The 14,307-nt window shown below is 46.5% G+C and overlaps 8 non-coding genes across 8 annotated transcripts; all 8 read right to left on the bottom strand.

The window, feature by feature from the left end:
* Positions 1-3,186: 3,186 nt before the first annotated feature.
* On the bottom strand, positions 3,187-3,350 carry LOC134958622 (U1 spliceosomal RNA). Its single transcript, XR_010187080.1, has one exon. It is a non-coding gene; the product is annotated as a U1 spliceosomal RNA (small nuclear RNA).
* A 1,238-nt stretch (positions 3,351-4,588) lies between these two features.
* Positions 4,589-4,752, bottom strand: LOC134958634 (U1 spliceosomal RNA). The gene has a single exon (XR_010187082.1). It is a non-coding gene; the product is annotated as a U1 spliceosomal RNA (small nuclear RNA).
* Positions 4,753-5,979: 1,227 nt separating this feature from the next.
* On the bottom strand, positions 5,980-6,143 carry LOC134957270 (U1 spliceosomal RNA). Its single transcript, XR_010186543.1, has one exon. It is a non-coding gene; the product is annotated as a U1 spliceosomal RNA (small nuclear RNA).
* A 1,227-nt stretch (positions 6,144-7,370) lies between these two features.
* LOC134958106 (U1 spliceosomal RNA) lies at positions 7,371-7,534 on the bottom strand. Its single transcript, XR_010186879.1, has one exon. It is a non-coding gene; the product is annotated as a U1 spliceosomal RNA (small nuclear RNA).
* Positions 7,535-8,761: 1,227 nt separating this feature from the next.
* Positions 8,762-8,925, bottom strand: LOC134957272 (U1 spliceosomal RNA). Its single transcript, XR_010186545.1, has one exon. It is a non-coding gene; the product is annotated as a U1 spliceosomal RNA (small nuclear RNA).
* A 1,227-nt stretch (positions 8,926-10,152) lies between these two features.
* Positions 10,153-10,316, bottom strand: LOC134957274 (U1 spliceosomal RNA). Its single transcript, XR_010186546.1, has one exon. It is a non-coding gene; the product is annotated as a U1 spliceosomal RNA (small nuclear RNA).
* A 1,227-nt stretch (positions 10,317-11,543) lies between these two features.
* Positions 11,544-11,707, bottom strand: LOC134955746 (U1 spliceosomal RNA). Its single transcript, XR_010185952.1, has one exon. It is a non-coding gene; the product is annotated as a U1 spliceosomal RNA (small nuclear RNA).
* Positions 11,708-12,934: 1,227 nt separating this feature from the next.
* On the bottom strand, positions 12,935-13,098 carry LOC134955757 (U1 spliceosomal RNA). The gene has a single exon (XR_010185953.1). It is a non-coding gene; the product is annotated as a U1 spliceosomal RNA (small nuclear RNA).
* Between the last annotated feature and the right edge of the window lie 1,209 nt (positions 13,099-14,307).

Below are 14,307 nucleotides of genomic sequence, written 5' to 3' on the forward strand. Positions count from 1 at the left end.
CCAGATAACGTGGAGACAGGTGAATCCTTTTTGCATGACGCTCAGCTTCCTGTCCTCTCTCGAGATGACAGGGACCTTCTCGAGATGTCTATAACTGAGGAAGAGATACTCACAACTATCAAATCTTTACCAAACGGCAAGAGCCCAGGCCCTGATGGCTTTGGGGCTGAATACTATAAATTACTTAATGCTGAACTCACACCCACTCTAGCCAAATTATATAATCATATCCTTACCTCCGGAACTATACCCTTATACTTCAATGAGGCACGGATAATCGTAATACCCAAGCCGGGTAAAGATCCCTCCCTCGTGGGTTCCTATCGCCCTATCTCACTTCTTAACCAAGACTTCAAATTGCTTACCAAACTAATGGCCAACCGTCTACAGTCTTGTCTGCCTCATCTCATTTCCCCGGCCCAGTTAGGCTTTATTAAAGGCAGACAATCTGTACAAGGTATTAGATCGGCGATAGCTGCTATTTCCCATACCCGCCTTCATAATTTGGAAGACAATATTCTTATTAATCTAGACGCCGAAAAGGCCTTCGATAAAATCGCTTGGCCACACCTTTTTAGAGTGCTCTCCCATCAGCAATTTGGCACTAATTTCTGTAGTCTAATGCGGACCCTCTGCACTGCTCCGATGGCCCAGGTGGTAGTTAATAATGTGGCCTCCTCTTCCTTTTTTCTTGAGAGAGGCACCAGACAAGGATGCCCTCTCTCCCCTTTGCTTTTTAATTTGGCCTTGGAACCTTTTATTCGTTATATCCAACTGCTACCTGGGTTTAGAGGCATTGTTGTTGGGGATCGCGAACTCAAAGTTATAGCCTTCGCAGATGACCTACTTATATGTACCTCTGACCCTAAATGCTCCCTTCCTGTATTGGTAGAGGCAATTGACAGATTTTCGTCTTTTGCTGGCTTCTCCATTAACTTTGCCAAGTCTGAAGCCCTGGCCATATTTGGCCAGGCGAGACTGGGTTGGATTAGACCCTTCCCGTTTAGATGGGCCCCCTCCCATATCACCTTTTTAGGAGTGGCTCTACCACAACATCTCTCCACCCTCTATGCACGTAATATAACCCCGATCATACATAAAATACGGACTGAACTTAGCCTATGGCAAAACCTTCCCCTTAATATGTTAGGGAGATGCAACCTGTTTAAAATGGCAAGCTTCCCGAAACTCCTGTATATTCTCCAAATGACTCCCATTCTTCTCACTAACTCCGACTTTTCTTTACTTAATACCTTGCTTTCCAAGTTTATATGGAACCGTAAGCGCCCCAGGATAAGTCTAAAAAAAATGTCGCAATCGGTGCGCCAAGGGGGTGTAAACCTACCAAACATTAAACAATACAATCTAGCGTGCTTACTACGTTTCGCTATGGATTGGCTCAGTGGCAACGATGTATTCACAGATACCAAGTTAGAATCTCAGCTTTGTGCTCCTCTCTCTCTTGCTTACCTTCTACATGCCCGGCCCTCTCAAATAAAATCTCCCCAATTTGATAACCCACTATTGTCTTCCACTATTAAGGCGTGGAAAATGGCTAGGAAAGCTCTTGGTCTCAAATATTATTACTCAGTCTCTCTACCTTTGCTTGGAAACCTGGAGTTCCAAAATGGTACTGCCTCTTTGCCTTTTGGTGCTTGGTGCTCCTCTGGTTTAAAGACTCTACGTAATCTGATGACACCTACTCACACTCCTTTGCCATTCCAGGAGGCTATTGAGAAATATGCAATTTCACCCCTGCATGGATTTTACTACTCCCAGGCTATACATTATCTTACATCCGTTCTCCCTCACCTCACGGGAAAAGACTTTGTTAACCCCTTAGACTCCCTTTTACGCTCCAACACATACTCCATATCTTCTATCTATGCGCGCATCCGCACTGAACTGGACCCCCACACTGATTTTCCTGATCTGGCTAAATGGATCTCCCAAGTTCCTACATTCACAGTAGACACCCTATTAGATACCTTTTTTATGACCCTTAAACTAGTACCGGCTAGTATATATCAGGAAATGGCCTATAAACTGCTACACAGGGCATATATTTCGCCTAAACAAGGTTTTCTAATGGGTATATCAGATAGGGCCGGATGTAATAAATGCTCAACGGTAGAAGCTGACCTTTTCCATTGTCTCTGGGCCTGCCCTGTCATTCAAAAATTCTGGCATACCTTACACCATTATGGCACCTCAACGCTAGGCATCCCCTTTCAATGTACTGCTCCCTGGGCCCTCTTTGGTCATCTGTCGGACCAACCTGGAATTCCACGCACTGATAAAAAATTGATAGTGTTACTTTCAGCAGTGGGGAAAAAAGCTATATTGCAACAGTGGATCCATCCTACCTCTCCTACTCTCCCTATGGCTACCTCTAGGTTACTCTTCTTATTTAATATGGACTGGCTGGAAGCCTCTATTCACAAGGAAACCCTGACTCCTGCACTCTTTAAGTGCTGGGATAAATACATTTGTACCCTCCCTCCCCACACTAAACTAGCAATACATAAATGTTTCCAATCTAACTTTTGGTACTCTCTCCGACAACTTGATAGCCAAGTTTCTCTAACTGACTGAGCTTCCTATCTTCCCCTCTCCCTCTTCTTCATCCGTACTTCCCTCTCCACACACTTCCTCTTTTCTTTCCCCTCTCTTCTTATTTCTGCTGTTTCTTCCCTGGCGGATTGGATGGACACTTCTATGGACGGATCGGTGGCCTGTGGCTCTTGGTAGGTGTTTTTGCTTATTTTTGTTCTAACGTTTTTGTGATGTTCTTTTTTACCTCTTCTTTTTTTTTTTAATTTGAACTGCCGGAATTGAGTGTCAGTTTTTAGTCAGTCATATTTAGTCCCATTCTCAATACATTATAGCCTGACCGCCGCTCTTCTGGTGGTTTACAATTTGTTCTTGTTAATTGTTTTGGAAAATTGGAAAATTTCCTCCACCTACTCATATATGCTGTGTACTTTTACCTTTCTTATCTGCTTACTTTGATGTCGATATGTCTGATATGTATGCGGGTTTTTTTTTCCCTCATTTCTGTACCATGTTTTGGAGGTATTTAATAAACATATTTGGAAAAAAAGAAATAAAGAAAAGGATAGAAACAGCAAAGGAAGAGACAGCACCAGCAGCACACAAAAAGATCTGACTTTTACCAGAGATGATCAGGGGAAAGCGCGAACGCAGTCCCCCACTACCACAAATTATGCAGTCCAGTTTCCCGCATTTGGGGAAATCGCAGGGGTCAGCACACCCGGAGTGCAATGGATGAGCCTCACCCTGGGAGAACCACCTTCGTGATCATGGTATCTCCCCTGCCAGGTAAGTATGAGTTGGACTAGGGCTCAGGAGGGCCCCTGCTTGGGCACACCCCCGTCAAGTGAAGGAGGTTGACCGGAGCCATGACAAGTGAACTCTCGGCAGGGGACGGGAAAAGAAAACTGCAGGGAGGCTGCATCTCTTCACGTTGACATGGGAAGGCGGAAGGGTGACTGTTCCTGAAGCACCCCCAAACTATGCGCACAACTAGTGCAAATCCTTCCCAGGGCACACTGCAGCAGATGAATTTGCATACCGTCATGTCATAAAAGCAGTCGGGCACAGTTACAGTAGCTGCAACCCTCATCTCCATATGAAAAGCAACAGGCAGTGCACCGTCCTATGTCTCAATGGGTTCTTAAATTGGAAAATAAAATATAAAAGGCAGCTTGAGATTTAACCCCCTCGCTGCTGAGGGTTTTCTCATCCTCGCACCGAGACCATTTTCCGACGTTAGCGCTCGTCCGAACGTCGTCGTCACGGATTTCTTTTTATTTATTTTTTCTTTCTTTCTTATCCCCCCTGCGGCACTCACACAAATTATACCTTGGATTTTGTTTGTTTGTTTTTTCTTTCAAAAGACTTTGTAGTCTCAAAAAAGCCATTAGTCTTTTTACTGATTTGAACACGTCAAAAGTTGTTTCACCCAAATGGCCCAAAAAGCGTATTTCTCAAGCAAGTGAACCAAAAACAAATGTGATTTTTTTTCTTTTGTCCCCCGTCTTATAAGCACCATAGACAAATACTTTGTGTTTTGCCACCAATCCACCTGCCCAAAATCTGCACGCAAACCAAAAATGCTCTCTTTCTTCTAGTTTTCGCCGCCTCAATTTAAACGCTTACTATGTGTAGGAAGACTACGGCAGCCCAGCGAGGCCTACCATTTTACAAAGTAGACAAGCTACTGCATGAAATGAGGGAGCAAAGTTTTTTTTCTCTCTCCCCCTCATATCTGACACAATCTGGGGGCCTACTTTACAAAGCAAGTGAAACCGTGTGGGTCCTGCAGTGCCCTGTATTAGTTGTATATGGGAAGCACAGTATACAAGGCTGGAAAAAGCAAGGAAGCATGCAGCCAGCGCACAGGAGAAGAGATGAGAAGAGAGCGCTGAGTGAAAGATAGAAGCGCACCTTAACGGGCACAGGGGTCCAGTGGAGGGAGAGTTGAAATGAAAAAAAGGATAGAAACAGCAAAGGAAGAGACAGCACCAGCAGCACACAAAAAGATCTGACTTTTACCAGAGATGATCAGGGGAAAGCGCGAACTCAGTCCCCCACTACCACAAATTATGCAGTCGAGTTTCCCGCATTTGGGGAAATCGCAGGGGTCAGCACACCCCGAGTGCAATGGATGAGCCTCGCCCTGGGAGAACCACCTTCGTGATCATGGTATCTCCCCTGCCAGGTAAGTATGAGTTGGACTAGGGCTCAGGAGGGCCCCTGCTTGGGCACACCCCCGTCAAGTGAAGGAGGTTGACCGGAGCCATGACAAGTGAACTCTCGGCAGGGGACGGGAAAAGAAAACTGCAGGGAGGCTGCATCTCTTCACGTTGACATGGGAAGGCGGAAGGGTGACTGTTCCTGAAGCACCCCCAAACTATGCGCACAACTAGTGCAAATCCTTCCCAGGGCACACTGCAGCAGATGAATTTGCATACCGTCATGTCATAAAAGCAGTCGGGCACAGTTACAGTAGCTGCAACCCTCATCTCCATATGAAAAGCAACAGGCAGTGCACCGTCCTATGTCTCAATGGGTTCTTAAATTGGAAAATAAAATATAAAAGGCAGCTTGAGATTTAACCCCCTCGCTGCTGAGGGTTTTCTCATCCTCGCACCGAGACCATTTTCCGACGTTAGCGCTCGTCCGAACGTCGTCGTCACGGATTTCTTTTTATTTATTTTTTCTTTCTTTCTTATCCCCCCTGCGGCACTCACACAAATTATACCTTGGTTTTTGTTTGTTTGTTTTTTCTTTCAAAAGACTTTGTAGTCTCAAAAAAGCCATTAGTCTTTTTACTGATTTGAACACGTCAAAAGTTGTTTCACCCAAATGGCCCAAAAAGCGTATTTCTCAAGCAAGTGAACCAAAAACAAATGTGATTTTTTTTCTTTTGTCCCCCGTCTTATAAGCACCATAGACAAATACTTTGTGTTTTGCCACCAATCCACCTGCCCAAAATCTGCACGCAAACCAAAAATGCTCTCTTTCTTCTAGTTTTCGCCGCCTCAATTTAAACGCTTACTATGTGTAGGAAGACTACGGCAGCCCAGCGAGGCCTACCATTTTACAAAGTAGACAAGCTACTGCATGAAATGAGGGAGCAAAGTTTTTTTTCTCTCTCCCCCTCATATCTGACACAATCTGGGGGCCTACTTAACAAAGCAAGTGAAACCGTGTGGGTCCTGCAGCGCCCTGTATTGGTTGTATATGCGAAGCACAGTACAAGGCCGGAAAAAGCAAGGAAGCATGCAGCCAGCGCACAGGAGAAGAGATGAGAAGAGAGCGCTGAGTGAAAGATAGAAGCGCACCTTAACGGGCACAGGGGTCCAGTGGAGGGAGAGTTGAAATGAAGAAAAGGATGGAAACAGCAAAGGAAGAGACAGCACCAAAAAAGATCTGACTTTTACCAGAGATGATCAGGGGAAAGCGCGAACGCAGTCCCCCACTACCACAAATTATGCAGTCGAGTTTCCCGCATTTGGGGAAATCGCAGGGGTCAGCACACCCGGAGTGCAATGGATGAGCCTCGCCCTGGGAGAACCACCTTCGTGATCATGGTATCTCCCCTGCCAGGTAAGTATGAGTTGGACTAGGGCTCAGGAGGGCCCCTGCTTGGGCACACCCCCGTCAAGTGAAGGAGGTTGACCGGAGCCATGACAAGTGAACTCTCGGCAGGGGACGGGAAAAGAAAACTGCAGGGAGGCTGCATCTCTTCACGTTGACATGGGAAGGCGGAAGGGTGACTGTTCCTGAAGCACCCCCAAACTATGCGCACAACTAGTGCAAATCCTTCCCAGGGCACACAGCAGCAGATGAATTTGCATACCGTCATGTCATAAAAGCAGTCGGGCACAGTTACAGTAGCTGCAACCCTCATCTCCATATGAAAAGCAACAGGCAGTGCACCGTCCTATGTCTCAATGGGTTCTTAAATTGGAAAATAAAATATAAAAGGCAGCTTGAGATTTAACCCCCTCGCTGCTGAGGGTTTTCTCATCCTCGCACCGAGACCATTTTCCGACGTTAGCGCTCGTCCGAACGTCGTCGTCACGGATTTCTTTTTATTTATTTTTTCTTTCTTTCTTATCCCCCCTGCGGCACTCACACAAATTATACCTTGGTTTTTGTTTGTTTGTTTTTTCTTTCAAAAGACTTTGTAGTCTCAAAAAAGCCATTAGTCTTTTTACTGATTTGAACACGTCAAAAGTTGTTTCACCCAAATGGCCCAAAAAGCGTATTTCTCAAGCAAGTGAACCAAAAACAAATGTGATTTTTTTTCTTTTGTCCCCCGTCTTATTAGCACCATAGACAAATACTTTGTGTTTTGCCACCAATCCACCTGCCCAAAATCTGCACGCAAACCAAAAATGCTCTCTTTCTTCTAGTTTTCGCCGCCTCAATTTAAACGCTTACTATGTGTAGGAAGACTACGGCAGCCCAGCGAGGCCTACCATTTTACAAAGTAGACAAGCTACTGCATGAAATGAGGGAGCAAAGTTTTTTTTCTCTCTCCCCCTCATATCTGACACAATCTGGGGGCCTACTTTACAAAGCAAGTGAAACCGTGTGGGTCCTGCAGCGCCCTGTATTGGTTGTATATGCGAAGCACAGTACAAGGCCGGAAAAAGCAAGGAAGCATGCAGCCAGCGCACAGGAGAAGAGATGAGAAGAGAGCGCTGAGTGAAAGATAGAAGCGCACCTTAACGGGCACAGGGGTCCAGTGGAGGGAGAGTTGAAATGAAGAAAAGGATGGAAACAGCAAAGGAAGAGACAGCACCAAAAAAGATCTGACTTTTACCAGAGATGATCAGGGGAAAGCGCGAACGCAGTCCCCCACTACCACAAATTATGCAGTCGAGTTTCCCGCATTTGGGGAAATCGCAGGGGTCAGCACACCCGGAGTGCAATGGATGAGCCTCGCCCTGGGAGAACCACCTTCGTGATCATGGTATCTCCCCTGCCACGTAAGTATGAGTTGGACTAGGGCTCAGGAGGGCCCCTGCTTGGGCACACCCCCGTCAAGTGAAGGAGGTTGACCGGAGCCATGACAAGTGAACTCTCGGCAGGGGACGGGAAAAGAAAACTGCAGGGAGGCTGCATCTCTTCACGTTGACATGGGAAGGCGGAAGGGTGACTGTTCCTGAAGCACCCCCAAACTATGCGCACAACTAGTGCAAATCCTTCCCAGGGCACACTGCAGCAGATGAATTTGCATACCGTCATGTCATAAAAGCAGTCGGGCACAGTTACAGTAGCTGCAACCCTCATCTCCATATGAAAAGCAACAGGCAGTGCACCGTCCTATGTCTCAATGGGTTCTTAAATTGGAAAATAAAATATAAAAGGCAGCTTGAGATTTAACCCCCTCGCTGCTGAGGGTTTTCTCATCCTCGCACCGAGACCATTTTCCGACGTTAGCGCTCGTCCGAACGTCGTCGTCACGGATTTCTTTTTATTTATTTTTTCTTTCTTTCTTATCCCCCCTGCGGCACTCACACAAATTATACCTTGGTTTTTGTTTGTTTGTTTTTTCTTTCAAAAGACTTTGTAGTCTCAAAAAAGCCATTAGTCTTTTTACTGATTTGAACACGTCAAAAGTTGTTTCACCCAAATGGCCCAAAAAGCGTATTTCTCAAGCAAGTGAACCAAAAACAAATGTGATTTTTTTTCTTTTGTCCCCCGTCTTATTAGCACCATAGACAAATACTTTGTGTTTTGCCACCAATCCACCTGCCCAAAATCTGCACGCAAACCAAAAATGCTCTCTTTCTTCTAGTTTTCGCCGCCTCAATTTAAACGCTTACTATGTGTAGGAAGACTACGGCAGCCCAGCGAGGCCTACCATTTTACAAAGTAGACAAGCTACTGCATGAAATGAGGGAGCAAAGTTTTTTTTCTCTCTCCCCCTCATATCTGACACAATCTGGGGGCCTACTTTACAAAGCAAGTGAAACCGTGTGGGTCCTGCAGCGCCCTGTATTGGTTGTATATGCGAAGCACAGTACAAGGCCGGAAAAAGCAAGGAAGCATGCAGCCAGCGCACAGGAGAAGAGATGAGAAGAGAGCGCTGAGTGAAAGATAGAAGCGCACCTTAACGGGCACAGGGGTCCAGTGGAGGGAGAGTTGAAATGAAGAAAAGGATGGAAACAGCAAAGGAAGAGACAGCACCAAAAAAGATCTGACTTTTACCAGAGATGATCAGGGGAAAGCGCGAACGCAGTCCCCCACTACCACAAATTATGCAGTCGAGTTTCCCGCATTTGGGGAAATCGCAGGGGTCAGCACACCCGGAGTGCAATGGATGAGCCTCGCCCTGGGAGAACCACCTTCGTGATCATGGTATCTCCCCTGCCAGGTAAGTATGAGTTGGACTAGGGCTCAGGAGGGCCCCTGCTTGGGCACACCCCCGTCAAGTGAAGGAGGTTGACCGGAGCCATGACAAGTGAACTCTCGGCAGGGGACGGGAAAAGAAAACTGCAGGGAGGCTGCATCTCTTCACGTTGACATGGGAAGGCGGAAGGGTGACTGTTCCTGAAGCACCCCCAAACTATGCGCACAACTAGTGCAAATCCTTCCCAGGGCACACTGCAGCAGATGAATTTGCATACCGTCATGTCATAAAAGCAGTCGGGCACAGTTACAGTAGCTGCAACCCTCATCTCCATATGAAAAGCAACAGGCAGTGCACCGTCCTATGTCTCAATGGGTTCTTAAATTGGAAAATAAAATATAAAAGGCAGCTTGAGATTTAACCCCCTCGCTGCTGAGGGTTTTCTCATCCTCGCACCGAGACCATTTTCCGACGTTAGCGCTCGTCCGAACGTCGTCGTCACGGATTTCTTTTTATTTATTTTTTCTTTCTTTCTTATCCCCCCTGCGGCACTCACACAAATTATACCTTGGTTTTTGTTTGTTTGTTTTTTCTTTCAAAAGACTTTGTAGTCTCAAAAAAGCCATTAGTCTTTTTACTGATTTGAACACGTCAAAAGTTGTTTCACCCAAATGGCCCAAAAAGCGTATTTCTCAAGCAAGTGAACCAAAAACAAATGTGATTTTTTTTCTTTTGTCCCCCGTCTTATTAGCACCATAGACAAATACTTTGTGTTTTGCCACCAATCCACCTGCCCAAAATCTGCACGCAAACCAAAAATGCTCTCTTTCTTCTAGTTTTCGCCGCCTCAATTTAAACGCTTACTATGTGTAGGAAGACTACGGCAGCCCAGCGAGGCCTACCATTTTACAAAGTAGACAAGCTACTGCATGAAATGAGGGAGCAAAGTTTTTTTTCTCTCTCCCCCTCATATCTGACACAATCTGGGGGCCTACTTTACAAAGCAAGTGAAACCGTGTGGGTCCTGCAGCGCCCTGTATTGGTTGTATATGCGAAGCACAGTACAAGGCCGGAAAAAGCAAGGAAGCATGCAGCCAGCGCACAGGAGAAGAGATGAGAAGAGAGCGCTGAGTGAAAGATAGAAGCGCACCTTAACAGGCACAGGGGTCCAGTGGAGGGAGAGTTGAAATGAAGAAAAGGATGGAAACAGCAAAGGAAGAGACAGCACCAAAAAAGATCTGACTTTTACCAGAGATGATCAGGGGAAAGCGCGAACGCAGTCCCCCACTACCACAAATTATGCAGTCGAGTTTCCCGCATTTGGGGAAATCGCAGGGGTCAGCACACCCGGAGTGCAATGGATGAGCCTCGCCCTGGGAGAACCACCTTCGTGATCATGGTATCTCCCCTGCCAGGTAAGTATGAGTTGGACTAGGGCTCAGGAGGGCCCCTGCTTGGGCACACCCCCGTCAAGTGAAGGAGGTTGACCGGAGCCGTGACAAGTGAACTCTCGGCAGGGGACGGGAAAAGAAAACTGCAGGGAGGCTGCATCTCTTCACGTTGACATGGGAAGGCGGAAGGGTGACTGTTCCTGAAGCACCCCCAAACTATGCGCACAACTAGTGCAAATCCTTCCCAGGGCACACTGCAGCAGATGAATTTGCATACCATCATGTCATAAAAGCAGTCGGGCACAGTTACAGTAGCTGCAACCCTCATCTCCATATGAAAAGCAACAGGCAGTGCACCGTCCTATGTCTCAATGGGTTCTTAAATTGGAAAATAAAATATAAAAGGCAGCTTGAGATTTAACCCCCTCGCTGCTGAGGGTTTTCTCATCCTCGCACCGAGACCATTTTCCGACGTTAGCGCTCGTCCGAACGTCGTCGTCACGGATTTCTTTTTATTTATTTTTTCTTTCTTTCTTATCCCCCCTGCGGCACTCACACAAATTATACCTTGGTTTTTGTTTGTTTGTTTTTTCTTTCAAAAGACTTTGTAGTCTCAAAAAAGCCATTAGTCTTTTTACTGATTTGAACACGTCAAAAGTTGTTTCACCCAAATGGCCCAAAAAGCGTATTTCTCAAGCAAGTGAACCAAAAGCAAATGTGATTTTTTTTCTTTTGTCCCCCGTCTTATAAGCACCATAGACAAATACTTTGTGTTTTGCCACCAATCCACCTGCCCAAAATCTGCACGCAAACCAAAAATGCTCTCTTTCTTCTAGTTTTCGCCGCCTCAATTTAAACGCTTACTATGTGTAGGAAGACTACGGCAGCCCAGCGAGGCCTACCATTTTACAAAGTAGACAAGCTACTGCATGAAATGAGGGAGCAAAGTTTTTTTTCTCTCTCCCCCTCATATCTGACACAATCTGGGGGCCTACTTTACAAAGCAAGTGAAACCGTGTGGGTCCTGCAGCGCCCTGTATTGGTTGTATATGCGAAGCACAGTACAAGGCCGGAAAAAGCAAGGAAGCATGCAGCCAGCGCACAGGAGAAGAGATGAGAAGAGAGCGCTGAGTGAAAGATAGAAGCGCACCTTAACGGGCACAGGGGTCCAGTGGAGGGAGAGTTGAAATGAAGAAAAGGATGGAAACAGCAAAGGAAGAGACAGCACCAAAAAAGATCTGACTTTCACCAGAGATGATCAGGGGAAAGCGCGAACGCAGTCCCCCACTACCACAAATTATGCAGTCGAGTTTCCCGCATTTGGGGAAATCGCAGGGGTCAGCACACCCGGAGTGCAATGGATGAGCCTCGCCCTGGGAGAACCACCTTCATGATCATGGTATCTCCCCTGCCAGGTAAGTATGAGTTGGACTAGGGCTCAGGAGGGCCCCTGCTTGGGCACACCCCCGTCAAGTGAAGGAGGTTGACCGGAGCCATGACAAGTGAACTCTCGGCAGGGGACGGGAAAAGAAAACTGCAGGGAGGCTGCATCTCTTCACGTTGACATGGGAAGGCGGAAGGGTGACTGTTCCTGAAGCACCCCCAAACTATGCGCACAACTAGTGCAAATCCTTCCCAGGGCACACTGCAGCAGATGAATTTGCATACCGTCATGTCATAAAAGCAGTCGGGCACAGTTACAGTAGCTGCAACCCTCATCTCCATATGAAAAGCAACAGGCAGTGCACCGTCCTATGTCTCAATGGGTTCTTAAATTGGAAAATAAAATATAAAAGGCAGCTTGAGATTTAACCCCCTCGCTGCTGAGGGTTTTCTCATCCTCGCACCGAGACCATTTTCCGACGTTAGCGCTCGTCCGAACGTCGTCGTCACGGATTTCTTTTTATTTATTTTTTCTTTCTTTCTTATCCCCCCTGCGGCACTCACACAAATTATACCTTGGTTTTTGTTTGTTTGTTTTTTCTTTCAAAAGACTTTGTAGTCTCAAAAAAGCCATTAGTCTTTTTACTGATTTGAACACGTCAAAAGTTGTTTCACCCAAATGGCCCAAAAAGCGTATTTCTCAAGCAAGTGAACCAAAAGCAAATGTGATTTTTTTTCTTTTGTCCCCCGTCTTATAAGCACCATAGACAAATACTTTGTGTTTTGCCACCAATCCACCTGCCCAAAATCTGCACGCAAACCAAAAATGCTCTCTTTCTTCTAGTTTTCGCCGCCTCAATTTAAACGCTTACTATGTGTAGGAAGACTACGGCAGCCCAGCGAGGCCTACCATTTTACAAAGTAGACAAGCTACTGCATGAAATGAGGGAGCAAAGTTTTTTTTCTCTCTCCCCCTCATATCTGACACAATCTGGGGGCCTACTTTACAAAGCAAGTGAAACCGTGTGGGTCCTGCAGCGCCCTGTATTGGTTGTATATGCGAAGCACAGTACAAGGCCGGAAAAAGCAAGGAAGCATGCAGCCAGCGCACAGGAGAAGAGATGAGAAGAGAGCGCTGAGTGAAAGATAGAAGCGCACCTTAACGGGCACAGGGGTCCAGTGGAGGGAGAGTTGAAATGAAGAAAAGGATGGAAACAGCAAAGGAAGAGACAGCACCAAAAAAGATCTGACTTTCACCAGAGATGATCAGGGGAAAGCGCGAACGCAGTCCCCCACTACCACAAATTATGCAGTCGAGTTTCCCGCATTTGGGGAAATCGCAGGGGTCAGCACACCCGGAGTGCAATGGATGAGCCTCGCCCTGGGAGAACCACCTTCATGATCATGGTATCTCCCCTGCCAGGTAAGTATGAGTTGGACTAGGGCTCAGGAGGGCCCCTGCTTGGGCACACCCCCGTCAAGTGAAGGAGGTTGACCGGAGCCATGACAAGTGAACTCTCGGCAGGGGACGGGAAAAGAAAACTGCAGGGAGGCTGCATCTCTTCACGTTGACATGGGAAGGCGGAAGGGTGACTGTTCCTGAAGCACCCCCAAACTATGCGCACAACTAGTGCAAATCCTTCCCAGGGCACACTGCAGCAGATGAATTTGCATACCGTCATGTCATAAAAGCAGTCGGGCACAGTTACAGTAGCTGCAACCCTCATCTCCATATGAAAAGCAACAGGCAGTGCACCGTCCTATGTCTCAATGGGTTCTTAAATTGGAAAATAAAATATAAAAGGCAGCTTGAGATTTAACCCCCTCGCTGCTGAGGGTTTTCTCATCCTCGCACCGAGACCATTTTCCGACGTTAGCGCTCGTCCGAACGTCGTCGTCACGGATTTCTTTTTATTTATTTTTTCTTTCTTTCTTATCCCCCCTGCGGCACTCACACAAATTATACCTTGGTTTTTGTTTGTTTGTTTTTTCTTTCAAAAGACTTTGTAGTCTCAAAAAAGCCATTAGTCTTTTTACTGATTTGAACACGTCAAAAGTTGTTTCACCCAAATGGCCCAAAAAGCGTATTTCTCAAGCAAGTGAACCAAAAGCAAATGTGATTTTTTTTCTTTTGTCCCCCGTCTTATAAGCACCATAGACAAATACTTTGTGTTTTGCCACCAATCCACCTGCCCAAAATCTGCACGCAAACCAAAAATGCTCTCTTTCTTCTAGTTTTCGCCGCCTCAATTTAAACGCTTACTATGTGTAGGAAGACTACGGCAGCCCAGCGAGGCCTACCATTTTACAAAGTAGACAAGCTACTGCATGAAATGAGGGAGCAAAGTTTTTTTTCTCTCTCCCCCTCATATCTGACACAATCTGGGGGCCTACTTTACAAAGCAAGTGAAACCGTGTGGGTCCTGCAGCGCCCTGTATTGGTTGTATATGCGAAGCACAGTACAAGGCTGGAAAAAGCAAGGAAGCATGCAGCCAGCGCACAGGAGAAGAGATGAGAAGAGAGCGCTGAGTGAAAGATAGAAGCGCACCTTAACGGGCACAGGGGTCCAGTGGAGGGAGAGTTGAAATGAAGAAAAGGATGGAAACAGCAAAGGAAGAGACAGCACCAAAAAAGATCTG

Source organism: Pseudophryne corroboree, chromosome 1 (assembly GCF_028390025.1).
Source record: "Pseudophryne corroboree isolate aPseCor3 chromosome 1, aPseCor3.hap2, whole genome shotgun sequence".
Taxonomy (NCBI): Eukaryota; Metazoa; Chordata; class Amphibia; order Anura; family Myobatrachidae; genus Pseudophryne; species Pseudophryne corroboree.